General features: G+C 40.8%; 1 protein-coding gene and 1 long non-coding RNA gene across 10 annotated transcripts in view; one reads left to right on the plus strand and one right to left on the minus strand.

Annotated features, from left to right (window-relative positions):
* Positions 1–27,986, plus strand: part of CFAP61 (cilia and flagella associated protein 61) — a 327,205-nt gene that overhangs the window by 155,164 nt on the left and 144,055 nt on the right. The gene's annotated exons all lie outside the window — the stretch shown is intronic.
* LOC118153584 (uncharacterized) lies at positions 1,919–27,958 on the minus strand. Of its 2 annotated transcripts, none has more exons than XR_004742828.3 (3): positions 27,831–27,958; positions 22,015–22,070; positions 1,919–2,104 (listed from the first exon to the last, which is right to left on the minus strand). It is a non-coding gene; the product is annotated as an uncharacterized LOC118153584 (long non-coding RNA). The 2 variants fall into 2 exon arrangements; XR_004742829.3 differs by lacking the exon at positions 1,919–2,104 and adding an exon at positions 21,419–21,508.

The following is a 27,986-nucleotide window of genomic DNA, read 5'->3' on the forward strand; positions in this document are numbered from 1 at the left end:
GGGGACTCACATGAAGCTCTTGGAGGGCTCCCAAACCCTTTCTGTGACTTGAAGCAAAAGACCCCCTCCCACATCTGTCCTCTTTGGGGTGGGGGGCATCAACAGCTCTCCAGGACAGATCTTCAGAAAAGCTCCTTTTGCATCTACTCATCTAACCCTTTCACGTCTTCATTATGAGCTAGGCATTTAAACAGTGCTTGCCACTGAGTTGGCATTTTTATAAGGGGGCTCCTTTGGAATGTAGCATCTATTGTCTTCATACTGAGGCCACACAGCTGCTAAGTTGTGGTTTGGGAGCCAAACGGTGTGATGCCAGAGCCCGCAATTCACCTTTGCTGTTTGCAGGCCCATTCCCTCATGTTGGTCATTAAAGTTTTTGTCCCAATTTTTATCATGATGAACAGTGCCACTATGTCTGCTCTTATTATTTTTCAGCACATTTTGGATGATTTCCTTTGAATAAATTCCTAGAAACGGTATTTCTAGATCAAAGACAAAGTTACTTTGATTAAAGAGTTATTATCACTTCAATCAAAAAACATAAAGCTTTAGAATTTGAAAATGAAAACTTGTGATTCCTGAATTGAAAAAGATGATTTCTCTTGGCAATATGTTGCCTTATAAGCAACATACAGAGTACAGCGATACACAGCAAGCCCTGTTGTTTATCAGATACAGATTTTTGAGAGAGGAAACCAGTTGTGCAAATTATACAGCTTTTATTTTCCTATTTTTGTCTAATTAAACTGAGTCTCTGCTTTGAGCCTTGGATTCTACTCGATGGGTGTGAAAGTAACCTCCGTCAGTTCTGGGTAAAGTTAAAGATTTAATGTTCATTGAGTCCATTTGGGAGCTTTTCCTGGTCTTCATGCTTTCAGGAGGGAAGACGTCCGAGTTCTCAGGAGCTCACGGACTTGGACCGTCCTGGTATCAGGGCGGCGGGAAGGAGAATGGGAGTGGGGGTATCTGCTACTTGGGTAATGCCCGTCCTCACGGGAATCCTGAGTTCAGAGTGTCAGCCTTTGTCCTCAGGCAGAGTCGCCCGTTGTCCTGGCATCTAAGCCCCACAGCCCTCACTGCTTTCTGCAGAGGTGTTTCTTCCTCGCAGCCCTGAGGCCAGTCTCACTGTGGCCTTGTGTCCCCTGGAGCCAGGTGCTCTCTTCCTCTGTCATGTTCCCTGCTTTCGGCTTCAGGAAGCTTATTTCCTTCCTCATCCCGGAAGCTCCCTCAGCCATCTCCACTGGACTCTTCCCAGGACAAGGTGGCAGAAGCGTCATCCTCGTGAGGCAGCCTTTTCTACTCTGGCATTCTCCAAAATCTTTGTGGGGATCCTGCCCACTTCCTCCCTCTTTCCTGGCCTTAATCAGAGGGAGGGAGAGGGCGGCGCTGTTGGTACAGCATTTGCTGTACCTTCTTCCCTTCTCCTGCTTCCCCTCTGGCTTTCCTCCTCCTGGTCTCTAGACAGTGCACTCGCTGTCTCTATGTGTTCTTCTGCATCTGTCATTGGAAGCATCAACTTTGAGTTTTGATGTATAACAGTCAGGCTTTTGAGACTCAGAAAACCTTCTTGCAACCTGTTATCTGCCTGGAAACAAAACAGCACAGAATTGATGCATTTGTTCTCCGGGGCTGGGTCTGCCCAAAGGCCTGGTGTCCCCTGGCTGTTGCCTGCAGCATCAGGAGGGGTCAGGAGTCAGCAGGGATTGGCAGAAATGAAACACATCTGCTAGTACAAAAACAACACCCCACCAGGATGACAGCAGTGACAGACACATGAAACACAGACCACACGAAGGCCCCTCTGGGGCTGGTTGACTCCCTCTGGCCTGAAGAAAAATTATAAAAATGTGATTGCATTTGTTATGACGTGATTGGATGTCAGTAGATGCATATAGAATAAAGTACAGTATCATAAGCCTAATTTTCAGGTCTTTTTATTAAAACTTTCATTTGTTATATCCCGTTAATAAATTCTAATTTTACAAATGGGAGATGGGCCAGGCACAGTGGCTCACACCTGTCATCCTTTGGGAGGCTGAAGTAGGAGGATCACTTGGAGCCAGGAGTTTGGGACCAGCTTGGGCAATACCGTGAGACTCCATCTCTACAAAAAATGAGCAGTAAAAAAATGGGTTATGTTTTCCTGGAAGATGTGAAAGATCAGGCAACACAACCAAGAACCTAGAGAGCTTTTACATTCAGATTGAACCGAGACAGAGTAAAAGCCTTCCACAGTTCAGTAATTTTCCTAAAGCAGTCTGAGTTTTGTTGTCATTGTTTGCACACTCACCAAATCCAGAGGGAAAATGGCATTTGAGTTCATCAGAAGCAGAGGATTAAATGGGCTTGGAAAGTGCAGTACCCGGTCCTCCCCAAGAGCCGCCCCATGCGGGCTTGGCCGAGTGGGCATGAACTGCTGTGTCGCCCCGTTAGAGAAGCAGCTTGAAGCCCACAGTCCTCAGCTCTCAATCTGCTCCCTTTCTCCAGGGTTGAACCACTTTAGGTACCAAAACTTTTACTCTGAATGTTGCCTCAAGACCATTAAGCTTAGTCCAGATTACGGATGTCATGGCCTCCTTAGTAACCAGCTTAATCAGCAAGGAGAAAATATAAAAGATGACTTAAAACGGGGAAAAGCAGAATAAATAAGGCATGAAAATAGCATGGGAGCCATAAAGACTTTTTTATTGCCACTTGTTTGCGATATCAAACACGACTCAGCTGCAGTGCAGGCAGGCATGAGCCACTCGGTCAGTGGAAATCCATGGCAATAAATGTAAATTACAGACTATGCCACGTTCCTGCTTGTGCTGTTCAGTTGTGTCCCAGGTTTTGTTTGTTTTACTTTGTTTTCATGTAATTCAGTGCATTGAAATTATCACCATGGTAGTCACTGTAATTGTGGTTTTAATGGGAGTTTATGTATTTAACCAGAAGGAGCTGTGCTTCCAGGGAACGGGTCTTAGGCAGCACTTTCCAGTCACCTTAGCAGAACTCCTCTCGTGAGAAGCACCCCCTCCTACCGCCATTCACGGATATACAGGATGGAGCTTTCATGAAACCGGAGTTGATGGTTGATTTAAAAATGGAATCGAGTATTATCTGTCACAAATCACAATTGAGCAGTTCTCAAAGATGGTCTGACAATGTCCCACAGGATTGTAAACCACAAGTCTTTTGATTTGTTTACCTGACAACATGGATCCCCACATAGTGGGTCTTTGGTTACAGTGTGTTGGTAGGACCGAGGCCGGCAGGTCCTTTTCAGACCATGTGACTTCTAACAGCTCAGCACTTACACCACCCCATTCAAGAGCAGAAGGTGGCCGGAGCTCACAGAGTTCAAATTCTAAAAGTATCTCCAGGCCTCTGAGGACTCAAATGCTTCTCACAACTCTCTCTCTTTGTACCTCTCTCCCTCCAGCCATCTCTCTCTCTCTCTGTCTCTCTGTCTCTCTCTCTCACACACACACATGCACACACACACACACCAGGCATACATAAAAACATACACACAGAGTACACAAAATCCCCATCTAAGTGTGGCCCTGGGGAAGCGCTCACACTTCCAGTTCCAAGCATGACTACACATTGTCACTTCCTGGTGCAGTGGGAAATGACAGCCTGATTCTGGACTTCTGTGACCCACCGAAAACCAGGTTGCTCCACCAGAAACCAGGTGGATTTGTCTCTTCCTGAGCTTGTTTCTCTACCCCCACCAAACCATATTTCTAGGTATCCTGTTTTTGTCCATGATTCTGATAAACACCATGGCTTTTGTGTCTGCTCTTCATCTGAGACAGAGATCCCTGCCATCCTCCACCCCTATCTGCCATAGAGAAGTCCCCTTGTTGGTCACTCTCAGCTCCTGCCTGGACAGGCTTTTCTTCAGAGACCTCAAGCCCAGGGCCTGTTGTGCATCGCTGGTTAGGGGCTTGGAGGTGGAGAATGAATTTATGCCATTCATCCAGTCAGTATTGTTGCATGCTGATCATATGGTGGGCCCAGTTCTGTGCTCCGTGGGGACAGCCATAAATAGGCACATCCCTGCCACATAGCACCTGCCTTCTAGTGGGGACAGCAGACAGTACACAGACCAGGAGGCACTGTGTCCAGTGGCAGCAAGTGCCATCAGGAAGAGAGCCTGGGAGGGGAGGGTGGGAACAGGGCAGGCCCAACCCCTCTGATAAGGGTCATTTAAGCAGATCCCTAACTCCACAGGACACAGAGGTGGCGTGTGGGCCACAAAGAAGCCTGATGCCACTTCTTCCCTCGGACCCCCCCACCCCCCAGAAGCCTCTGCAGCCTGTGAGCCTCCTCCACCAAAAGACACGCCTCCACACACAGCCCATACAACTTTGGTGCCTTTGACTTAGTTTCCTAATTACTTTGAAAGAATTTCATGCAAGAAGCCCATCGGATACAGTTAAAACATGTTCAATATATTCTCAAGGCAAACCCTCCCATTGTTAACCTTGTCCAGCTTGCTCAAATGATAACCAGTGCTATGTGTGATTGTAACTCCCCTTGAAACCACCATTTCTATTTTTCAAAACAGGAGGGAAAAGCAAGCCAGTGGGCTCAGAACATGAATTTAGAATTTCAGGAATCCAAATTATGGAAAAGGTGAAATATTTTACCTCTATGTCAGTTGGCCTCCCAGGAATTCCCAGGGAGGACATTGCATCTGTTTAAGGAAAAAATGACAAAGGAACCTGTTTGGAAGGCTCTGCTCAACAGATGTGTAGAGTATAGAAATCTATGTATTATTAAATAATTCTTTGTAATATGCTCAAGAATAAGCAATTTGTAAGCCTGTTTGTGTTCTCACCATCTGGGTGCATTCTGTCACCCATCTGTTTCATGTAATTATGTAATTATCAATATAAGGAAAGAATAGGTGATATAATTAACAAGAAAAACTGATCCACACTGAAGAGTAAAAACGACATGCATCTGTTGAATAGCTTTTTGTTTCTCTCCCTTCATTGTTAACTGTTTTTTTCACACCCTTCAGGAGAGCTGTTTTTGCCATGGTGTGCAATCTCTCTCTCCCTCCCTTCCTCTCTCTTTCGTGTGAAGGCAGAGTGTTTCGTAAGGTAGTATGGAAGTGACACAACTTTGAATGAAAGGGGCAAGGCCTTCTTGAAGTTACTCATTGATTCTCTACCTCTGGGAGGGTCCTGATAGTCACTTCCAGAAGATGTAAGGTAGCAGCTAGAACTTTAGGAATTTTAAATCAATTAGTGACAGATGGAAGGACAGGGCAGTGTGGGGCTCTCTCAGGATATTGGACAGAGAAGCTGCTTTAGAAAAATTCTTATACTTGGTGCTTTTTGTATTGATGTCAAGGCTCAGGCAGTATGTGTTTGTTTCATAACAGTACCACAATCCCAGTGGATTGTGTTAGTTTCCCTGTAACGGAGCTTTGTGTATGTGGGCACACAGATGGAATTCAGGCAACCTCTTCAGCCTGAGGACTTCAGTGGTGGGAGAGTAGCCACCCCCTCCTCTGTCTGACCAGGCTGGACTCCAAAGTTCTCCCTCAGTGACTTGGAACCAGCAATACATGTGTATTCAAGGAGAGGCATCGCAATGTCCTCTTAATTCCTGTTACCCCCACCCCCACCCCCACCCCAAGCCCTTCTGTTGAGTCCTAAATTCAGTTTCCAAAGACAAACACTGTCTGCAGGAGGTTTTCCCAACAGCGGAGAAAGCCATCACTGAAGATGCATGGTCTTGACAAAACCTTGGCTTTCAACCCCAAAGCACACAAAGCAGACACACAGCCCCCAGACCGCTATAAACAGCAGTCGCTATTAGAGATGAAGGTCTAAAATCTCAACGCTTCTTTCCACTGATTGAAAATTAGGGAGCAGGGCTCCCCTCCTGGCCTCCTCAGTGTTCTGCAGACTATTCTGCCCTCTGTCCCAACAGGGGTCCTGCCTGCAGAGTGCTGCACCTGCTTCCTGTTTAGGGTGCAGGGCAGGCAGAAGAAGACTGGCGAGAGAGCAGCATCCACAGGGAGCAGACCCATAAAACTACAGAAGCTTTTTAAGCCACAGCTTTCACCAAAGAGTTAAACTTCATGTACACACTGACAGAGAAATCTCTTATTCAGTTACTTCTTAACTTCTTTTTTCTTCAAACAGTGCCACTCGGTCTCTGGATCACTATTTCCGCTTGCTAGGTGATCATTTTGCAAGTGGAGATTGTGTTGTTTTGGAGACGCGTGCTCATCTTGGCATCTCGTGACAGAGCCTCTTGATGGCACGGTCTCCATCCAGGCTTGGCTTCTGGTTCACCCCCCACACAGGGAGCCTCATGTCACGGCAACCATTGGCTTCTCTGCCTTCACTGTTCCATGTCCAGCAAGCAAATAAGTAACTAGTTCCCACGCAGGTTTCTCTTTGTTTCTTAGAGTCACAAATTATGCTGATAAATCCTCCATAAAGCCTTCCTCTAATCCTCCATAAAACTGTCCTCTAATCTATCTGTATTTTGAATTGTTATTTCTTAAGATTTTGTTCCTAAAACAATGGATACCCGTAGAACAAGCATTATCGGAGAAATTCCTGGCACAGCATGGGGAGAGTGTTTGGAAGGAATAAGTAGTAGGGACAAACGTGGCTGGGGATTTGACTTTATGTTTCCTTAAATCTAAAGTTAAAACTGTTTCATTGCAATCATCACTGACTGACCCATTAAGGATTTTAAAGAGAATAATACCATGTGACTCCTCAACAACCTTTTGTTTGCCATTTCTAGCTTTGAAAGGTTTTGACAATGATTGCCTTTTCACGACACATTTCAATTATATTCTTTAGTATTTAACAAAAGAACATAGAGTGATTCTTCCTCAAGAGAAAATTATTGTAGAAGACCTATTTATATATATCATATTCAACTAAAATAAAAATTAATATCTTCATATCCTATGCTGAACCACATTAAAAATCATTAAAGCTTAGACTATATGGTTTTCATTTAACCCTCAAAAGTAGCATTAATTTTTCAAGTGATAACTGTTGCTTAAGATGCTATTGTGCCTGTGTGATAAATGTTTAATGATTTGGTAGTACATGCATGGCTTAAAATCCATTATTTATTGCACCTTTGCTTGCCTGGCAAAGGTGACGATTTTATAGCCCCGGCAGTCATGCAAACACATTTATACCAAACCGATGACTGATAATAAATTTCCTTACTGTAAATGTCAGCGGGTTCATGTGTTGCTGCCATTACATCTTGTTTGGAAGCTGAATGCTACACAGTTACGGGAGGCGCCAGATGGTGTCATTAACAGGAACACTGGGACTGTTTACCGCTGACGTGCGTGTGAGAAATTAAAAGTACGTGACCTATCTTTACACTGACGCATGATGTCAGTGGTGAACGGGTGTTAATTATAGTGCAATATACTTGCCTAGTCCCTTCCATCCCACTCAGAGAATTTTTAGGGAATTTTTTGAAAATAGTGTGTGTTTGAACATGCACAGAGTCAGCAAAAGGGAAAATTTCCCAAGGACTCCTGTTTGGTTTTGTATTTGGAGTCTCAGATGCCCTGAAAGTCACAGCTGTCATCACATAGGTGTCACCCTCATGAGCAGCAACCTGCTCCCGTGCCAGGACGCCAGAACTTCTGGGCATGGAGAAGCCTTTCGTGCTGATTAATTACAGCAGAATTGTTATTGCTGTTTGCTTGGTTTGGGGTTTTATTATTTTCATTTTCATAACTACTTCAGATATTTTGAATATTGTTTTGGAAAAGTTTCTATTGAGAGCATTAAAAAATTAATGTTTTTTAAAAGTGCTGTCAAGATAATCAGGAATCGATTCAAAGAATGAGAAGAAAAACAGTGGAAATTTTCTGTACCAATTTTTTTTCATAGGATGGGATTTTCATTTCCTAAGAATTAGCAGTAAAGACTTAGATCTTTATTTTCCCTGACCTGATGTGAGGTATCTGAATGACTGAAATTAGCCTTATGTGTTTTATTAAAATGAGTCTCTAACTTGTGTTCAGCAGTGGCCACTCCCATTTGTTGTATTTCAGCTTCCTTCCTGTTGAGGTTTCTGCTTAGCTCTCTTTTCATTTCTATTTAAAAAGAAGCTGGATTTGTTTTATTCCTCCCTCCAAGTCCTTCACTTGAACCAAGAGGCCATTCCATTGAATCTGACCAAATTCCTTTGAACTTTGTAGCCTTAGCATACTCTGTAGGAATTTTCAGAAAGGCTTATTCTTTCAAAACAATCACTGTGCATTGCTTTTACAAAAGCCCAGCAAGCCTTTTGGTGTACAGAATTTTAAAGTCATGTGAAAAAGAATACAAACCATTGTTTGCATTGAGATGAAAGAGATATGCTTAATTTCTTCAGACTAAATCAGAGATACAATTGGATGTGAAGAGAAATAGTGAGCTTAGTTGAAAGAATAAAAATGTGCATGGAGGCACACATTAGAAATTTAAAATAGAGTTTTGCATGTTAGCTTGCCTACAGGACACGTGTGTGTTGAAAATATCTAAGAGTGAAAATAAATGTGAAATAAATATCCAGGAGTGAAAATGATGGCAAAATAGCAAGATTGAAAAGTTGTATCCGTGGAGAGAACACCACAAAGATATTTCTCAAGAAGAGCAACCCCAAGGCACGTAACTGTCAGATTCACCAGGGTTGAAATGAAGGAAAAAATGCTAAGGGCAGCCAGAGAGAAAGGTCAGGTTACTCACAAAGGGAAGCCCATCAGACTTACAGTGGCTCTCTTGGCAGAAACCCTCCAAGTCAGAAGAGAGTGGGGACCAATATTCAACATCCTTAAAGAAAAGAACTTTCAACCTAGAATTTCATATCCAGCCAAACTAAGCTTTACAAGTGAAGGAGAAATAAAATCCTTTATGAACAAGCAATTGCTCAGAGATTTCGTCACTATCAGGCCTGCCTTACAAGAGCTCCCGAGAGAAGCAGTAAGCATAGAAAGGAATAACCAGTACCAGCAACTTCAAAAAAGTATCAAATGGTAAAGAGCATTGACACAATGAAGAAACTGTGTCAACTAATGGGAAGAACAACCAGCTAGCATCAAAATGGCAGGATAGAATTCACACATATAACAATATTAACCTTAAATGTAAATGGGCTAAATTCCGCAATCAAAAGACACAGACTGGCAAATTGGATAAAAAGCCAAAACCCATCTCACATGCAAGGACACACATAGACTCAAAATAAAGGGATGGAGGAAGATTTACCAAGCAAATGGAGAGCAAAAAAAAAAAAAAAAAAAAAAAAGGAGTTGCAATCCTAGTCTCTGTTAAAATAGACTTTTAACCAACAAAGATCAAAACAGACAAAGAAGGGCATTACATAATGGTAAAAGGATCAATGCAACAAGAAGAGCTAATGATCCTAAATATATACGCACCCAATACAGGAACACCCAGATATGCAAAGCAATTTCTTAATGACTTACAAAGAGACTTAGACTCCCACACAATAATAGTGGGAGACTTTAACACTCCATTGTCAATATTAGATCAACAAGACAGAAAAGTAACGAGGATATCCAGGACTTGAACGCAGATCTGGACCAAGCAAAACTAATAGACATCTACAGAACTCTCCACCCCAAATCCACAGTTCTTCTCAGCACCACATTGCACCCACTCTAAAATGGACCATATAATTGGAAGTAAATCACTCCTCAGCAAATGCAAAAGAATGGAAATCATAACAAACAGTCTCTCAGACCACAGTGGAATCAAATTAGATCTCAGGATTAAGAAACTAACTCAGAACTTCACAACCTCATGGAAGCTGAACAACTGGATCTTGAATGTTGACTGGATGAATGAAATGAAGGCAAAAATAAAGATGTTCTTCAAAGCCAATGAAAACGAATACACAACGTACCGAATTTCTGGGAAACATTTAAAGCAGTGTCTAGAAGGAAATGTATAGCAATAAAGGCACACATGAGAAGCAAGGAAAGATCTGAAATTGACACCCTATCATCAAAATTGAAAGAGCTAGAGGAGCAAGATTTAAAAAAAACTCCAAAGCTAGCAGAAAACAAGAAATAACTAAGATCAGAGCAGAACTGAGGGGGATAGAGACAGAAAAAAGCCCTTCAAAAATCAACAAATCCAGGAGCTGGTTTTTTGAAAAGATCAACAAAATAGACCACTAGACAGATTAATAAAAAAAAAAGAAGAATCAAGTATATGCAATAAAAAAGGATAAAGGGGATATCACCACTGATTCCACAGATATAGAAACTACCATCAAAGATTACTACAAACAACTCTATTCACATAAACCAGTAAACCTGGAAGAAATGAGGATAAATTCCTGGACACTTGCACCCTTCCAAGCCTAAACCAGGAAGAAGTCAAAACCCTGAATAGACCAAAAACAAGAGCTGAAGTTGAGGCAGCCAGTAATAGCCTACCAACAAAAAAAAGCCCAGGTCCAGATGGGTTCACAGCCGAATTCTACCAGAAATACAAAGAGGAGCTGGTACCACTCTTTCTGAAACTACTCCAAACAATCCAAAAAGAGGGAATCCTTCCCAAATCATTTTATGAGACCAACATCATCCTGATACCAAAACCCGGCAGAGACTTAACAAAAAAGAAAACTTCAGGCCAATATCCATGATAAACATAGGTGCAAAAATCTTCAATAAAATACTGGCAAACCTACTGCAACAGCACATCAAAAAGCTTATCCATCACGATCAAGTAGGCTTCATCCTCGGGATGCAAGGCTGGTTCAACATACGCAAGTCTATAAACGTAATTCACCACATAAACAGAACCAAAGACAAAAACCACGTGGTGATCTCAATAGATGCAGAGAAGGCCTTTGACAAAATTCAACAGTCTTTATGTTAAAAACTTTCAAGAAACTAGATATTGATGGAATGTATCTCAAAATAATAAAAGCTATTTACAACAAACCCACAGCCAATATCATACTGAATGGGGAAAAACTGAAAGCATTCCCTTTGAAATCTGGCACTAGACAAGGATGCCCTCTCTCACCACTCCTATTCAATATAGTAATTTAAGTTCTAACCAGAGGAATCAGGCAAGAAAAAGAAATAAAGAGGATTCAATTAGGAAAGGGGGAAGTCAAATTGTCTCTATTTGCAGACGACATGATTGTATATTTAGAAGACCCCATCATCTCAGCCCAAAATCTCCTGAAACTGATAAGCAACTTCAGCAAAGTCTCAGGATACAAAATCATGTGCAAAAATCACAGGCATTCTTATACACCAATAACAGACTAAAAGAGAGCCAAATCAAGAACAAACTGCCATTCGAAATTGCTACAAAGAGAATAAAATACCTAGGAATACAACTCACAAGGAACATAAAGGACTTTTACAAACCACTGCTCAAGGAGAACTACAAACCACTGCTCAAGGAAATAAGAGAGGACAAAAACAGATGGAAAAACATTCCACGCTTGTGGTTGGGAAGAATCAATATTGTGAAAAGGCCATACCTCCCAAAGTAATTTATAGATTCAACGCTATCCCCATCAAGCTACCTATGACCCTCTTCACAGAACTGGAAAAAACCACCTTAAACTTCATGCGGAACCAAAAGAGAGCCCACCTAGCCAAAACAATCCTCAGCAAAAAGAACACAGCTGGAGGCGTCACACTGTCTGACTTCAAACTGTGCTACAAGGCTACAGTAATCCAAACAGCATCGTACTGGTACCAAAACAGAGATAAAGACCAATGGAACAGAACAGAGGCCTCAGAGGCAATGCCACACATCTACAACCATCTGATCTTTGGCAAACCTGACAAAAACAAGCAATGGGGAAGGGATTTTCTATTTAATAAATGGTGTTGGAAAAACTGGCTAGCCCTGTGCAGAAAGTAGAAATTGGACCTCTTCCTGACACCTTACACTAAAATTAACTCCAGATGGATTAAAGACTTAAACATAAGACCTGACACCATAAAAATCCTACAAGAAAGCGTAGGCAAAACCATTCAGGACATAGGCATAGGCAAGGATTTCATTACTAAAACGCCAAAAGCATTGGCAACAAAAGCCAAAATAGACAAATGGGATCTAATTAAACTCCAGAGCTTCTCTACGGCAGAAGAAACAATCATTAGAGTGAACCGTCAAGCAACAGAATGGGAAAAAATTTTTGCAATCTACCCATCTGACAAAGGGCTGATATCCAGAATCTACAAAGTACTAAAACAGATTTACCAGAAAAAAACAAACCCATTCAAAAGTAGGTGAAGGACATGAACAGACACTTTTCAAAAGAAGACATATATAAGGCCAGCAAACATATGAAAAATACTCATCATCACTGGTCATTAGAGAAATGCAAATCAAAACCACATTGAGATACCATCTCATGCCAGTTAGAATGGCGATCATTAAAAAATCTGACAGACAACAGATGCTGGAGAGGATGTGGAGAAATAGGAACACTTTTACACTGTTGATGGGAGTATAAATTAGTTCAACCATTCTGGAAGACAGTGTGGTTGTGGAAGACAATGTGGCGATTCTTCAAGGACCTAGAAATACCATTTGACCCAGCAATCACATTACTGGGTATATATTTAAAGGATTATAAATCATTCTATTATAAAGACACATGCACCCGTATGTTCATTGTGGCACTGCTTACAATAGCAAAGGCCTGGAACCAACCCAAATGCCCATCAATGATAGACTGGACAAGGAAAATGTGGCACATATACACCATAGAATACTATGCAGCCATAAAAAACTATGAGTTCATGTCTTTGTAGGGACATGGATGAATCTGGAAACTATCATTCTCAGCAAACTGAACAGAAAAACAAACACTACATGTTCTCTCACTCATAGGCGGGTGTTGAACAATGGGAACACATGGACACAGGGAGGGGAGCATCACACACTGGGGTCTGTTGGGGGGCACTAGGGGAGTGACAGCAGGGGGGTAGGGAGGGATAATATGGGGAGAAATGCCAGATAAATATCATGGGGGAATGGAGGCAGCAAACCACATTGCCATGTATGTACCTATGCAACAATCCTGCATGATCTGCACATGTACCCCAGAACCTAAAGTGCAATTATATGTGTCTGTATGTGTGTGTGTGTATATATATGTATATGTATATATATGTGTATGTATATATATATGTATATATATGTGTTTATATATATATATATGTATATATGAAAGAAATAAAAGTTGTCTCTATGGAACAGCACTCACTTGGACCCAACTTCTCAGAAAAATGAGTTTTCTGCCACTGCTGTTGGTTTTCTAGCAAATGAACCGGAGGCCTAAGCCAGCAGAGCAAATAGTCACTTAACTTACTGGGCCTGAGCAAACAGCATATTTCCTGGGGGAATAAAAGTTCTCATCTTATTCTGTGTGCAGAGATTTACCAAGTAATGTTGCCTGATGGGAGGTGGTGGTGTGGACGCAATTGGCCATCAGCTGTCCCTCCCAGCCTTCTGTCCAAACTCCTCCTCCTCCTCCCGTGTGTCCCCCTCTGTGTCTGCTTCTCATATTGTCTCTGTGTGAGCATGCAGCCTTCTCCTTTCCAAGGTTGCTCTCAGAACATAATCTGCAAATCCATTCATAGAGACTGACTTATGGGTCAGTGGATGAGTCATTCTTCCAAACCCTTGCCCTGGCTTTTCCCTCTCATCCAGAAACTTGTTCCCTCTTGTTCACCTGGAAATATCCCATTGGTTCTGCTAAATTTGGCTCCACTGTCACTTTCTTGAAGCTGCTTTACATGACTTTTTCTGCTATCCTAGACCAGTTAAACTTCAGCTGATTCCATGGTTTCCCAGCTGATATGGTTTGGCTCTGTCCCTACCCAAATCCCAACTTGAATGGTATCTCCCAGAATTCCCATGTGTTGTGGGAGGGACCCAGGGAGAGGTCATTCAATCATGAGGGCTGATGGGCTTATCAGGGGTTTTTGCTTCTGCTTCTTCCTCATTTTGTCTTGTCGCTGCCATGTAAGATGTGCACCCTCTGCCTTGATTGTGAGACCTTCCCCAGCCACGTGGAACTGTTAAGTCCAATTAAACCTCTTTCTTTTGTAAATTGCCCCATCTCAAGTATGTCTTTATCAGCAGTGTGAAACAGACTAATACACCAGCTGAGTTCAGAAAAACTTCCTAGGTGAGCACAGCCTACAGAACTGTGAGCCAAATGGAAACATACTCTTTTAACCCACTGCATTTTGGCTTGGTTTCTTACATAGCAATAGCTTCCTGAAAACACTACCTTTGTCACATGTACTGCATTTTATTTGTTTACTTTTCTGTCCCCCAACCTAATGAGAATTCCTTAAAGAATCATGCCTCATTCACACCTCAGCATTTAGACCAGTGGTTGGTATCTGGCAGATGCTTGCTATGTATCTGTCACATTAAACTTCTTGAATTAAGCTCTGCTAAAGTTATGGTGGTAGAATTTCAGACATCGGAATACTGAATAGGTTATCTCAATGCCCTCAGAATTGCTTCAAACATTCAGTTGCCTTCCCCACTAACAAGTTAGAGTGTCCTTGTTTCTAGTGTTAAAGATAGTGGGCCCAAAATGGAGTCAGTTGTGCTAAAGTTCTACTTTACCAATCTCAAACTAGGTTATTTACTTGAAATATCTGACCTTCTGAGAAATCAAGAGAGAGGTGATGCTTTTTTTTTTTTCTTGAGATGGAGTTTCGCTCTTGTTACCCAGGCTGGAGTGCAATGGCGCAATCTCGGCTCACCGCAACCTCTGCCCCCTGGGTTCAGGCAATTCTCCTGCCTCAGCCTCCTGAGTAGCTGGGATTACAGGCAGGCCCCACCGTGCCCAGCTAATTTTTTATTTGTAATTTTTAGTAGAGACGGGGTTTCACCATGTTGACCAGGATGGTCTCGATCTGTTGACCTTGTGATCCACCCGCCTCGGCCTCGCAAAGTGCTGGGATTACAGGCTTGAGCCACCGCGCCCAGCCAAGAGAGGTGATGTTTAAATTCCATTAAGCCAACAAGATTTTGCTTCCATCTCTCTATGGAAAGTAGTATTGAAATGACCAGCCCACTACTTGTTCATTGTTACTGTATTCCTCCACTGTTTAACTGCTGATAAAACTTACCCACCCTGTCTAGCTTTCTGTTTTGTAGGTTGGATGCTGCCCAGTTCATGAACTGTTAAAGCCAATCAGATCTGTGAAACTAAACTTTGTTCTTTGACACTAGAATACTGATTTCATCCAGACATTTTTTTTTCCAGAGTTGCTTTTCTAGTTGGAGACATGACTCTTTGCCATGGGAACTCTTTGCTAAGTTGTTTCCATAGGAATAAGGGTAGACAGATTCCAGCCTGCTTCCAGGATATTAAGTATAAAGTATTTTAAAGTCTATGGCTAAGTAGCAATTGTTCATGCATCTCTGATATATGTCCCACCATTTATGAGATGGGTTGGAAAGAGAAAGATGGCCTGAAATCCTCTTTCTTTTAAGCAAATAGTACTTAGTAAGATGCTGTCCCACACGTTCTCCATAAACCTTCCTCTTACTGTTTTTAGGATGGGAAACAACCAACAATACAACTTTCTTTAATTCACAAAAATCTTAGAATAAATTTACCACAGATTAGTTAATATTTTTGTCTGATTTTAAACTCATTAAGACATTCACAATCAAATTCCATATTATAAACCTATGTATATATGCTATGATATTGTGATATAATTAAAATATATATATTTGGTCTTTGTCCCCAGTTCCTGGCCACAGCTCCTGAAACCCTTGTAACTTCCTAAATGATAAAAGCAACAGAAACATCTTTTGTTACATTATTTGGTTTTTGTTCCTTACCCCTGACAAAACTCTGGTGCAATAAAGGTGAGAGGAGCATCTTTTGTTATTCAGTACAAGCTCCTTTCAGCAACACCTGAGTTTGTATATTGACAAGATGAATTTTGGAAAGTCCCTAAGGAAGGGGCCTGGTTGCCAGGAGAACCAACCATGTCATACAGGGTTGGAACTTTCAGGTTTACCTCCCAACCTCCAGGGAGAGGCGAGGAGCTGAAGGATGAGTTCAACCACCAGTGGCAATGATTTCATCAATCGTGCCTATGCGACAAAGCCTCCATAAAACCCTAACCAAAGCGGTTAGGAGAACTTTTTGGGTGGTAAGCACCCAGAGGTGCTGGGAGGGTAGCATGGAGGCTCTGTGCTACTCCCCCTGCCATGCCCTGTGTAGCCAGCTATTCCTGAGTCTGACCCTTTTATCATGGCCAGTAATCCAATAAGCAAACTGTTTCTCCAAATTCTGTGAGCTATCCTAGCAAACTGTCGAACCTAAACAGGGGTCATGGGAACCTCCAGTTGATAGCCAGTCAGTCAGAAGCACAGGTGGCAACATGGACTTGTGATTGGCCTGTGAATTAGGGGTACAGGAAGCAGCCTTGTGGGACTGAGCCCAGGTAGACAGTGTCAGAATGGAATTGAGTCGTAGGACAGACACCCTGCTGGTGGCAGAGAATGGGTCAGTATGGGAAAAAACTCACACATTTGGCATTACAAGTGTTCTGAGAGAACGTAGAGGAAATAAGGGTTGGTTGGTTTGTTTTTCCTCTTAATGTAGTTTAAGTTTAATACCTGGAAGATAATTTTTCTTCTCTAATAACTATATGAAAATGGCATCGTTTCAGATGGATACCATTTAATAGGAAGAATGCCTTCCATTACGTTTGAATGTGTTTCACAAGCCTTTCAGGTCGTGGCCTCATTTTATTCCAGTAGAAGTAGTTCTTTCATGGGGACATAGAGCTTGAGAATGTTGAGGTAACTGGATGTTATCAGTTTGTTAAAGAGCTACATCTGTAAAGTAGTACTGATTATTGCTTGTACAACAGTGCAAGTCAGGTAATTGGTTCTATAAACCATTTTTCTGCCATGGATTTACTTTATTCCTGCCTTTCCTTGCATGCTTACTCCCAGAGAAGTCATTTCTCCAGTTTATGGCTGACCCTGTATTGAGAATGATACCTGGAGTGCCAGCTAGCTGACACATACCCGATAGGGTTCAAGTAGAATATTGCAAAAACCCAGAGGACATTTCTGAATACTTGACACTACTCAAGGTGGCAAAGGAGAGACATGGAGCCATTTGAGGTTGTCTTGGTTCATGTGCTAATGTGCCTTATATTAGGGATGAATGAATTTCAGTGTCTCTGAAAAGCCATCAGTGGATCTCCCTTGTCAATGTTTGTGTATTGCATAAAGCCAATCGCATTTTAATAACCATATGAGCTACTTGTTCGGGGACTATTATTTAATTGGAAACAAGTGAATTAACCACCTAATTCATCAAATCTAAGTTGCCATCGTTTATAAGATGTAGCTTTATTTTATGTACTATTAAACAAAAAGATGCAGCCAATTACATTGTAACACAATGTCTAAATGAGGCTCCTGAACAACATATGAATCAGTCATATAAGTCTTACTGCTTTGAAATTTCTTTCAATCTATTCAGAGACGGAAGGCAATTTATGTTCCCTTCAATTGCATTGTTTGCTGGGTGATGTGGAAAATTTTTTTTTGCATGTGTCTCAGTAACAGAATGTAACACAGCTTCATCTCCTTGTCATCTTTTGTTTTGCTCCTGAAAAGCACTCAATTGTTGCATTGCAAGAAAGCATGGAATTACATCCATTCCTCCAATGACTAATATTTGCTTCACTAATATCAAATTTGTACCTTGCTGCTCAGTTTCTGGGCCTTTACGGGAACACAAAAATAAGGTATTCATTTCAGTGCCAAATCATGCTGTAATCTTTTTGAAGACATTGTCAGGAGCACTTACACTCAGCACATGTTGTGCATATAATGCACATGACTCTCCTGACGCGATGGCAATGAACAGCTATGGCCAAGCACCCATGCACAGGTAAGGACAACGGTGTCACTGCTACTGTCTGGCTGACCGCTACTGTTGAAGTGCTGTTGCCTCTAGGGCTGATTTCAGGAATGCTAGCATTAAAAAAAAAGTGCACCCTAAAATTATGAAATCCAGTAAAGTCCCTCAACTTAGATTCCAAATCATTTTTCTAATATAAATGTTTAAGAATGGCCACAACTGAATGTCATAGGGTAGCAATAATTTTAACTTTTAAAAACATGCAAAATAATGATATTGTTCAGTTAGGGAATATGGGCATATGAGGGATTGAGACAGACAGACTTGATAAGAGAAATGTAAGAAAAATGCAAATCAAAGAAAGTTACGCATTGAATCCTAGAGGCCACCACAGCCCTCTCTCTGTTCCCTGCTGCATGATTTTAAGTATTCTGTCCAGTGTTAAGAAAAAAAGCCAGCGTCCTAGAGTCAGCATGACCCTCAGCGGATACCACAGGCAGAACAGTTTACATTTTTTCTGAAGTGCTGGAGCTACGAACCTGTTCTGAGCTTCCCACTACCCTCAACTGAGAGGAAAGTTAAGTGAATCCTTCATAAAACAAGTTTTGCAACCACAGCATGACCTCAGCAGACTTTCACTCTATGGGACAGAGCTGTTGGTATTCATATCATACTTTTGAAACTTTTAAAGTATTTTAGTAGAAAGGCTTTTTGAAATTGCATTTTATGCCTGTGGAAGAGATTCCAACTGACTGGTTCTATTTAAACTGTCTATATCCCCCTACCCTTTATTTATTTGTAATATTGCAATACGTAGCCTCAAAGAGGTCAGTCTGAACTTTGAACTTAGAACTCTACACTAATATTTGTACCACTGTAAATCTGTCATCATTTGTTTTGCTCAAACTGAGAAAACAGAGTTTTTCAAGGAGAAAAGAGATATAAAGAAGCATAAGAAAAATTACATTTATAAAGCAAAAGTAGGCTTATTAAGGATTTCAGAAACTTTTATTTCTAATGGGTTTGAATCTTTCCATCTTTCATGTCCTTGTACGGACAGAGCTCCCTTTGAAGCCTTTGGAAGCTTTCTGTAAGAAAGGATATATACACACATGGGTGTGAGCTGAAAATTGAGCTCATTGTTTTGCCCTTTCAAACGTGATTTTCAAAGATTTGCCTTTCATATTGCAGATGGGAGAGAGGATATGCAATTTTACCTTGTGTAACATCTTTGCCTGAAAAGCCCAAAGTATTTGTAGACATTTTTTAAAGAATGGTTTCCATGTTTGCCTGCTGAGGAAAGCAGAGGTTCATGTCATTTACTTCCATTTTACACCCAAGGAAACTGATATTTAGGAAAAAGAGGCTCAGAATTTCAACCAGTGGCAAAATTAAGAAAACAAGCCCAAACCTTGCCACCAAGCTGATGATCCCAGAGGTTGAATGTAACCTCCAAAAGAAATGCTATGATAAGAAAAAATTCGCCATAGAATCATCATGCTCCATTTTAGTATGAACCTTGTATTTATTATGTAGAATCATTTGTATTTCTTTTTATTGCTTTCTAGTTTATCGGCCTATTTATTGTTTTAATAACTCCTGATTTTGAGTCATTATTAAAATTGAGTTCCAGTAATGCTTCTGTCGCCATTCTAACTCATTCCAAGTGCAGAAGAGAAACCAAACTGCATGTGGAAACATGGAACTCGGGTCTGTGTAAAGCCGATGAGATTGTACTTGACTAATTTTCTCTATACACGCAGAACAGTTAACAAATGTGCCTAAAACTCAAAACGATGTACTTAAGTTCTCTTGACAAATGTATGTGAATCATGACATAAACTCAACTGGCTGTGCACATCAACATCATTTTTACTAAAAAGATGAAATTTCATCCTAAGTAGTTATAATTACATCAAGATTATTCATTTGGCCATTTAAGCAAATGGAAATGAACCAACTAAAATAATTTTGAATACAGAAATTATGTCAACACCATTTAAAAGGGTCCATGAAACACAAAGTTGATGTATCTTGTCTTTTGCCACTTACCAAATGCCCCAAAATGCATGGCAGAGATTGTTCAGCTGAAATAAAGCCAATGTTCAAAAAACAAAGATGTAGTTCCTGACTTCTAGGAGTTAATAGTCTAGTGGGAGGGTGGCAGGCAACCAAATAAATGGATAAAAGCAACCACAAACTCCTCTAGTGACTCAGCTACTCACATGTACAGTGTTCTGTTTCAGAAGCTCGTAAGAAATTATAAAGAGGTTAAAATGTAAACATTTGCTCATTTCTATTTCCTATTTTCTCATCTCAGCCCGTGTCCTCCTCGCCCTCCAGCCCCCAAGCTCAACTCTAGAATTTCCTGATAGGGCATCATATATTATCATTCCTGCCTTTCCTGCCTAAGCAATAGAATTCATGCTTTGTATTTTAAACTCATTATGAGAGTTGACATCAACTTTAAGAAATATTTCTTTTAGCCTTAAAAGTTCACTTATACACCATGATGTATGGTTTGTTTTATCTTGCTGGGGTACTTGTTGAAATCTACACTTAAAATCATCCATTTGCCTAAAATGCTAACCTAATGCCGTTAGAAAAACAGAAATGTCTTGAAAGCTTGAAAGGATGTGGAGATAAGAATTGGATTTCCCATCCATATTATTCCTGGTACGGTAAATAGCTTACAGTCCACCCTATTTAATTTTTGAAATAATTTTCCATTATGAGGATCATTTAATTTCTGTCTATAAAATATGAGTCAAGAGCTAGGGTTTTTATTTTTACTCTACTATGAAGGAAATCAGACCCAAAACAGGCTCTCCTATGCATGGGACACTATTTGGTGGATGTTCAGAGGGAGAAAAGGAAAAGCTGGCTTGACGCAGAGGATCTTGCGTGTTTGTTTTTCTTTCCCATGAAAACTTGTAGCTTGAAGGAACATAAAGGAAGAAAATATTCTGCCTTCATCAGAAAATAACCCGTGCTTCCTGCTTCTATGCAGAACAAACCCTTCACAAAGCAGCAGAAGCTGTCTTCATTTACGGCTGTCACTGAAAGGGGTGTCCAGGCTCGGAAGAATTTTTTTTTCGAGGCATTTAAAAACCGTCTATACTAGTAAAAGGAAAACATGATTTTTTCAGGTCAGAGGACTTCATCATACCTGGCAATGGATATGTTTATAATTAAAACCTGGGCACAAAATCGAGTGAATCATTGTGATGCCCCATCACTCTCCTGAGACACCCACCATCATTGGTACTGGTTGCTGGCTCTTGACACCAGAGGCCACTTTGTGTACTTAGCAGTTATAAAGGTGATGTGTGAGGCCCGACAGCTGTTAGTGTTACAGCTATTGTGTAAGAAACAAAAGCCATTCTGTTCTCTTCCCCAGCCTGCCTTTGTATCACTGATACAGGAGCTGTTTCATAAATGAGGTATAATTCTTTACCAGAGAATTTCATTACTGCCCATGTTTCAATGTTAGCTTACACTTCCAACAGCAGAGGGGAATGTCTGATCATGTCTCCTTTTGAAAAGAATCTTGGCTTCTGACCTCTGTCAAGATGCTTGCATTTTAAATCTGTTAACGAGACCTGCGATTAGATGCCATCATTTCAACACCTATGCTTCCCACCTTCTTTGCTCTAGACCACTCAACCTAAGGCTGGCTAGAGTGTATTTGCCATCAGCCTCCCTGTCTTGGAAATTAAGCAGAGTATGCAGTACACAAGTGGCACTCAGCTGAATTAGTAGGAACTGGATTTCTCGTGCAATTCCTCATTGATCTGTTCTGGGAAATTTTCATAGAGCAAATCAGAACTGACATTTATTTGAATAACATGCACTTTTTCACCCAAATGGTATATTCATGTGGGCTCCAGGCCCATAACACTTGGGGGTGACTATCCTGAAGCTATACCTGGCATCTGGTTCTTACTTCAGGGCCATAAAGCTAAGATCATCCACACATTCCCCTTAAATAAGACATCTCAATGGACTAGTGACTACCACCCTGTTAACCAGCCATGGGAGCACTGTCAGGCATTTGGTATTTTTTTACCAAATTTGGGGGATGCTATCACTCACCATCGCGGAAGGCTGGTCCCCTCCGAATCCGCTATAGATGAACTTGGATTTTATTCCTGCCAAATCAATTGTAGAAGCTGAGTTTATATTGAATACTCCAAGCTAGCATAATAACCATCAAGTGCCAATTAATTCATGCTTGAAGGACATAATTAATCAATAGATACGTACGCTCATGCACGTATGCTCACTTTCAAGAACTGTTTCCAATTAAATCTGCAAGTCCCCTCCCCCAACTCTGACTTTACCATCAACTTAGGCAAATGTACCCTTGCCAAACCCCAAAAACAAGAGACTAAAATGCAGCCCAGTCAGAGCCCAGAAATCATATTTTAATCATGACTACCCCAACAGCTACCCTCAATTGCTGCAATTTTCCTAAAAATCCTAAGACCCTCCTGCTAAATCAAGCTTCCATTTTATATAATTGTACTAACTAAATTTCCACCCTAATACTAATATAATACGTTGAGCATATCCCTCTGAAAGCACTACTCCATATATCATGCCCTGAACCAATTATACTCTAATTATGAGTAACCTCTTAACCAAACATCTGCCAATTCAAGACTGAATTCCCAGAAATGTAAACGACTGCTTATACATCTCTCTTTTTCATATTTTAATTTTACACTTAAGTATGCAGTTAATGTAGCTTAATTATTCAAAGCAAGACACTGAAAATGTCTAGATGGGTCCATGCAACACCATAAACAGATAGGTTTTGTCCCGGCCTTTCTATTAGCCATTAGTGACATTACACAGGCAAGCGCCCCCGCCCCAGTGAAAATGCCCTCTAGATCACTGGGATCAACAGGAGCAGGTAACAGGCATGCACTAATGTATCTCAAAACACCTTGCTCAACCATGCCCTCATGGGAAACAGCAGTGATACACCTTTAGCAATAAACAAAACTTTAAGCTCTACTGATATTCAGAGTTAGTCAGTTTCGTGCAAGCCACTGCAGCCATACGATTAACCCAAGCTAATAGAACTCAGCGTAAAGAGTGTTTAGGGTCTGCCCTCAGTAAAGCTAAACTCCGTCTAAGTTGCAAAAAACTCCAGCCGAAATAAAATGTACTATGAAAGTGGCTTTAATATCCTGAAGACACAATACCTAAGGCCCAAACTGGGATTTGGTACCCAACTATACTTAGCCCTAAACTCTAATAATTATATTAACAAAACCATTTGCCAGAACTACAAGAAACAGCTTAAAACTCAGAGGACTTGTCGGTGCTTTATGTCCCTCTAGAGGAGCCTGCTCTGTAATAAATCCCGATACACCTCACCACCTCTTGCCCCCAGCCTATATACTGCCATCTTCAGCAAACCCTAAAAAGGTTACAGAGTAAGCACAAGTATACACATAAAAATGTTAGGTCAAGATGTAGCTCGTGAGATGGCAAAAAATGGACTACATTTTCTATATAGAGAAAAATCTCACGACAACCTTTATGAAATTTAAGGCCTCCAGGAGGATTTATCAGTAAACCAAGAGCAGAGTGCTTGGTTGAATAATGCCATGAAGCACACACACACCATCCGTCACCCTCCTCAAATATTACTCTAGGAACTACTATTACTAAAAATTCTCTGCACACATATGGAGGAGATAAGTCGTAATATGGCTTTAAGCCAACTCTAGCCCCAAACCTCACTAAAAATATTATCAAATCATCTTAACTAAACCATTTACCTTAGATAAAACTATAGGCGATAGAAATGTTTACCCTGGCACAATAGATACAGTACCGTCAGGGAAAGGTGAAAGAACAGAATCAAGCATTAAAAAGCAACAAGAAGCCCTTATAACTTCTGCATAATGTATTAACTAGAAATAACTTTACACAGAGAACCATAGCCAAGACCCCCGAAAGCAGATGAGCTACCCAAGAAGAGCTGAAAGAGCACACCCACCTATGTGGCAAAATAGTGGGAGGATTTATGAACAGAGGTGACAAGCCTACCAAGCCTGGTGATAGCTGGTTGTCCAAGATAAAATCTTAGTTCAACATTAAACTTAATCACAGAATTACTAATCTCCCTGTAAGTTTAACTGTTAGTCTAAAGAGGGACAGCTCTTCAGACCCTAGGGAACAACCTTCCTATACAGAGTAAAAAATATTACCACCATAATTGGTCCCAAAGCACCCACCAATTAAGAAAGCATTCAAGCTCAACATCTAGCTATCTTAAATTCTAATCACTCTACTGAACTCCTGACATCACATTGGACTAATCTATTATTTAATAGAAGCAATAATGATAATCTAAGTAACATGAAGACAATCTCCATTGCATAAGCTTACATCAGACTGGAATAATCTACTGACAGGTAGCAGCCTAAACTTCAGCAGTAGAAGAAGCATCCTCCTATTCATACTGTTAATCCAACACAGGTATACTCTAAGGAAAGACTACAAAAAGTCAAAGGAACTCGGCAAATCTTACCCTGCCTGCTTACCAAAAAATCACCTCTAGCATTACTAGTATAAGAAACACTACCCGCCTAGTGACATATGCTCAACGACCGCAGTATGCTGACTGTGCAAAGGTACCATCATCACTCTCTTCCCAAACAGGGACTTGTATTATGGCCGCACAAGGGTTTAACTGTCTCTTCCTTTCAATCAGTGAAATTGACCTATCCATGAAGAGGCGCATATAAACAAATAAGACAAGAAGATCCTATGGAGCGTTGATTTATTAATGCAAATAAAAACTCAAGGCTACAGGCCCTCGCCTACTACCCCTGCATTAAAACTTTTGGCTCGGGTGACCTCGGAGCGTAATTCAACCTCCAAACAACCTAAACCAAGACCATACTAATTCTAAGTGAGTTAACATACATTGACCCAATAATTTGATCAACGGAATAAGTTACCCTGGGGATAAGAGCGCAATCGTATTCTAGAGTCCAGATTGACAATAGGGTTTACGACCTTGAGGTTGAATCAGGACATCCTAATGATGTAGCTGCCATTAAGTGTTCATTTGTTCAATGATTAAAGACCTATGCGATCTGAGTTCAGACCAGAGTAATCCAGGTCGGTTTCTATCTATTTGACATTTCTCCTAATAAGAAAGGGCAAGAGAAATAGGGCACACTTCACAAAGCGCCCTCGCCCCATAGAAGATGCTATCTCCGCCTAATAGATCATCACACACTCTACCCAAGAACAGGGTTTGTTTAGATGGCAGAGCCTGGCAATTGCATCAAACTTAAAACTTTATAATCAGAGGTTCAACTCCTCAACAATATGCCTATAAGTAACCTTCTCCTACTTATTATTCCCACTCTAATCACTGTAGCATTCCTTACACTCACTGAACGAAAGATCTTAGGCTATATACAACTACGGAAAGGACCTAACATGTAGGGCCCTGCAGACTGCTTCAGCCATTCCCTGATGCAGTAAAACTTTTCACCAAAGAACTCTTAACAGCCCTCAACATCTACTATCACCATTTATATTATTGCTCCAGCCCTGGCCCTTTCTATCATTCTCCTCTTGTGAACTCCCATCCCTATACCAGATCCTCGAATTGATTTTAATATAGTCCTCCTATTAATACTAGTCACATCAAGCCCAGCCTTCTATTCTATGATCAGGATGAGCATCTAATTCAAATTATGCACTCACTGGTGCATTATGAGCTGGGACCCAGACAATTTCATATGAAGTTATCCTAGCTGTTATCCTATTATCAGTTATACTGATAGGTGGCTCATTTAACTTATATGCACTCATCACAACGCAAGAATTCCTCTGACTCCTGCTGTCATGGCCCCTAGCCATAATACGGTTTATTTTCACACTAGCGGAAACTAACCAAGCCCCTTCTGATCTAACAGAAGGAGAGTCAGAGTTCATCTTGGGCTTCAACATCAAATATGTCACAGGTTCATTTGCCCTGTTCTTTATAGCAGAATTACATGAATATTATCATAATAAACGCCCTACTACTGTTTTCCTAGGAGCACTACACACTATGTATTCACCAGAACTCTATACCACAGATTTCATTACCAAGACCCTTTTAACCACCCCGTTTATATGAGTTTGAGTAGCATACCCAGAGTTTGAGTAGCATACCCTCAATTCTGCTATGACCAGCTTATATGTCTTCTATGAAAACATTTCTACAACTTACACTAGCATTCCGCATAGATCTCAATCCCTGTCCTAATTTCCAGCATCCCACCCCAAACATAGGAAGTATGTCTGACAAAAGAATTACTTCGATAGAGTAAACAAATAGAGGTTAAAATCCTCTAATTTCTAGGACTATGGGAATTGAACCTACTCCTGAGTATTCAAAAATCTCTATGCTACCTATTACACCACATCCTAAAGTAAGGTCAGCTAAATAAGCTATCAGACCTATACCCAAAAATGTTGGTTGTGCCCTTCCCATACTAATTAATTCATTAGCTCAACTTATTATCTCCCTTACTATTTTCACAGGAACCCTTATCACAATGCTATGCTCACACTGATTTCTCATCTGGACAGGCCTAGAAATAAACATACTAGCTCTTACCCCAAATCTTAGTTAAAGAAAAAAAAAAAACCCACTCTATAGAAAAGCCAACAAATATTTCCTTGCACAAGCAACCACATCTGTAATTCTCAGGATCGGTATCCTTTCCAATAACCTGCCCTCCAGACAATGAACAATTATAAATACTGTTAATCAATTTTCATCCTTAATAACAGTAACGGCCCTTAATAAAACTAGGAATAGCCCCCTTTCACTTCTGAATTCCAGAGGTAACCCAAAGGATCTCTCTAATGTCTGGCATTATTCTCCTCATATGACAAAAACTAGCCCCTAGCTTGATTATGTTTCAGATTTTCCCATCAGTAGACACAAACATCCTCCTGTCTATCACAGCCCTATCCATTAGAGTGGGCCGTTGAGGGGTACTTAACCAAACGCAACTATGGAAAATCCTAGCCTACTCCTCAATCACTCACATAGGTAGAATGATAGCAGTACTGACGTATAATCCAAACATTAGCATTCTAAACCTAATCATTTTAACAACTACCGCATTTCTAGCACTCAGCCTGAGTGTAAGCACTACAACCCTGTCACTATCTCATGCCTGAAACACATTAACATGGTTAATACCTATAATTCCACTAATTCTACTATCCCTAGGAGGTTTACCTCCATTAACAGGATTTTCGCCTAAGTGACTCATCATTCAAGAATTTATTTAAAATAACAGTCTTCTTACCCCGACCATTGTAGCTATCATAACCCTACTTAACCTATACTTTTATATACGCCTCATTTATTCCATCTCAATGACAATATTCCCCATATCTAATGTGTGAAAATAAAAGGACAATTTGAAAACACAAAACCCGTCCTACTCCTCCACCCACTTATCATTTCTTCTACCTTCCCTTACCCGTCTCTCCATTAATACCAATTACAACTTTAAAATATAGGTTAAATAAGATCAAGGGCCTTCAAAGCCCTTAGTAAGTCAATTATACTTAATTTCTATAACAGATCTAAGGACTGCAGGACTCTATTCCCCGTCAATTGAATGCAAATCAACCACGTTAATTAAGCTAAGCCCTCACTAGATTGGCAAAATTTAGTTAACAGCTAAATACCCTAATCAACTGGCATCAATCTACTTCTCCCAACATTGGGGGAGAAAGTGGGAGAAGCCCAGCAGGATTGAAGCTGCTTCTCTTGAATTTGCAATTCAACAAGATAAATCACCTCAGGACTGGTAAAAAGAGGCCTCGACCACTGTCTTTAGATTTACAGTCTAACGCTTACTCACCCATTTTACCTTTCTTTCCACTTATGTTCACCAATAATTGATTGTTCTCAGGTACTCACAGGTAACAGAATACTACACCTGCTGTTTCGTGCATGAGCGGGGATCCTGGGCACCGCCTTGACCCTTCTAATCCAAGCAGAATTAGGCCAACCAGGG

The sequence above is a fragment of the Callithrix jacchus genome, chromosome 5, assembly GCF_049354715.1.
Source record: "Callithrix jacchus isolate 240 chromosome 5, calJac240_pri, whole genome shotgun sequence".
Taxonomy (NCBI): Eukaryota; Metazoa; Chordata; class Mammalia; order Primates; family Cebidae; genus Callithrix; species Callithrix jacchus.